General features: G+C 30.6%; 1 long non-coding RNA gene across 1 annotated transcript; it reads right to left on the bottom strand.

Annotated features, from left to right (window-relative positions):
- Window positions 1-1,017: 1,017 nt before the first annotated feature.
- LOC126745746 (uncharacterized) lies at window positions 1,018-2,045 on the bottom strand. The gene is made up of 2 exons (XR_007663665.1): window positions 1,898-2,045; window positions 1,018-1,451 (listed from the first exon to the last, which is right to left on the bottom strand). It is a non-coding gene; the product is annotated as an uncharacterized LOC126745746 (long non-coding RNA).
- Between the last annotated feature and the right edge of the window lie 908 nt (window positions 2,046-2,953).

The following is a 2,953-nucleotide window of genomic DNA, read 5'->3' as shown; positions in this document are numbered from 1 at the left end:
GGGAGAATGTTCGGGACAGTATTATTTTCCCCTAATTTTTCTATTTTCATAATTAGTTTAGTGGCAACAGCGCTTATCTGTCAATCTATTTATAATTACGCGCTGTTATTTTCCCGCCCCCCGGATAAACTGGCGGCTACCTCCACCAATTCCATTCTAAATCCGTGGCTTCCGCATGCGCCGAAAGTGAAGTTTCCTAACTTCGAAATGTATCGCATGTTTTATTATTGTTTTTCGATTGTTTACGTTTTGACTTTGACTTGTGTGTGTTTATTTTTCATACCTTCGTTTTTTTATCTCTATGTTATGTTACATTTTCTAATTAAATTTAAATTAAAATGAATATTAACAACAATTTATTATGCGGTATTTGCAACAAGAGCTATAGGAAAATGGGTAATTTAAGAGCACATTAAAAAAAATCATCCAGGTGAGATCTACCATTTGTTACTTACTATACCTCTAAAAATCACTGGGCTTTTTTTAGATCATTTGGAAGATATTGCCCCTAGAAAACCGTATGTAACGCCTGCAGTAAAACGTTTGTGCAATATTGGAATCTAATGAGAAATGTTAAAAAATACCATCCCCGATGCAGATAAAACATTTTATCTTATATTTATATTTTTAATTTATATTTAACAGCTACATACCTATGTGTTTATTTTAGATCAAGTGGACGAACTTACTATTAGCCCCAAGACCAAGAAGTATAATAATTACAAATGTGATCATTGTCGGAAACATTATTTTACATATTTTGAGAAGATTCCACTTTGAATCGGAGGCATGTGCTTTGTGCCAAATATTTAGTTCTTTCTTCAGTGATTTCACTTTTATTTTAATTACATATTAAATTTACTATAGTTTAGTGTTATTGTTAATATTGTTGTGAATTTGTTCCTTATTAAAAAAAAATTTATAAAGGTATAGTTTATTACCTCAATATGATATCACACATATTGTAAATAGGTCAACTAAATGTAATAAAATACCTAGTTTATTAATAAAACACCATTCGTTTTAAAAAATATTTTATTCTGTTTTGATATACAAATTTAGAGCAATCTCAATTGCTTCATGGCTGTCGGGCTTAGAAAATTGATTTTTTGGTCTGGTCTTATTTTTTTTTGTTTTAAATAATCGCCTTTGCTGACATATATTTTTATTGCTTGGTATTTTTCTATCACTTTTAGCAATTAATGTCGCTTTTTTGGAATCACGCAAAGCCATTAAGGTGGGTTGAAGAGGTGCAACTATTTTTTTAGCAGCTTCCAACTCTTCTGAACATACAATGTCCTCAACAGATTTCATTAGTGCAAGTTTAAATTTTTCCTTTTCTACAGAAAAGTGAATTTCACTATTTATTTTTGGCTTGGCAAGTGCATCAATAATCTGCGATTCTTCTTGACTGCCTGTAGCATCATCCACAAACAAATTATGTTCGTCATCTACAGAAAATATTCAGTATTAGTTCATGTTGAGTTTGGCATCAAGAGATCACAGGTACACAGGTACACTAAACATTATTAATGTTTAATGTTTTAGTGTACCTGTGATCTCTTGATGCCAAACTCAACATGAACTAATATCATTAACATAATAATATGTAGATGGTATAAACTTATTTTAAGCAAGAATCAAACCCAAACCACAGAGTTATAAAATAAACGTGCGCCATAATCAATAAGAAAAAACATGATAGGAGTAAAAACTTTGATAGGCAGGGCTTAACCTGTTTTTTTTTGAAACTTGGTTATTTTCCTAAAAATTATAATTTTATTTTATATTTTTTCTTGCTACCTACCCAAAAAAAATGCTAAGCACACCTAAAGAAGTTTTCACTTCAATAATAATTATTCCACCTCATAATTATATAGTACCAAACAAACATTACCTTTGACTTTATTAAATTTTGCGTTCCTCTAAACTCCAAAAAATGAAAAATAAATAAATTTATAGTAGGTATTACACTATTACATAATAATATCATTGTAATCTTAAAAATGTTTTGCAGTTGTGTGTATGTTATAATATGTAAGTATATTTACCGGAATTTTGTCAATGTCAAATTACCGGAATTTTGTCAATGCCAAAGACCTGTTTGCCAATGTCAGCGTCAAAATCCACATGGGCTTTTAAAAATGTGCAAAGTAAATGGATCTGGATGCACATGTTTTATTTTACAGTAGAATCTAAACAAGAACATGACTATTAGTGAATGCAGCTTCCACAGTCAGTGCAAAGCAACTTGCATACACAATTTTTTGCCCTTTCTTCAATTTTGTAAAGCTCTTGCGAAGATGAAGACGGTATTATTCATCCACTTTCATCTACTATAACAGAATTTACATCCAATCCAATACTTTTTTTGTGTCTTGCTCTTAAATCTTTTAGTTTATTACTTACTTTTCCCTTATTTAATACTATTAGGCGACTAAAAAGTTTATCTCGCACAAATTTCATTAGAATGTGGATTACCCTATCAAGGCGTTTGTTAATTTTTCCATTTAAATATATGTATTAACTACGGTGCATGTTAGTGTTAATGCCTGTATTAATTCTATAGCAGTACGCCCATGTTTCCACATTTTTGACATATTGTTCCATAAAATATTTTCCAAAGTCTTTAGTATCTGGTTCCCCTAATAGTTGTATCAAAAATGAATTAATCATTACTAAAAATGCATTAGTATCTGTTTCTTGAACTAGGGTTCGAAGTTGCTTGTAGACAGGCACCTAAAATATTATTCCTGTTACAGAAAGTTAGGTTAAGCTTAAGCAAAAAGCGGCATGATAAATGAATTGTTTTAATTATACATTACTGATATACTTACTTGTTTTTCCTTAGAATGCACTTTGTTTAAGTTATTACGCCAGGCCCTGTCCACATGCCATGATGACAAAATAGTCTATAACTAGGCAAATCCATTATCCGGATCCATGCTTTGTA

Source organism: Anthonomus grandis, chromosome 16 (genome assembly GCF_022605725.1).
Source record: "Anthonomus grandis grandis chromosome 16, icAntGran1.3, whole genome shotgun sequence".
In the NCBI taxonomy this organism is placed as follows: Eukaryota; Metazoa; Arthropoda; class Insecta; order Coleoptera; family Curculionidae; genus Anthonomus; species Anthonomus grandis.
Note: the sequence above shows the minus strand (reverse complement) of the source record. Positions and strands in the feature narration are given on the sequence as shown.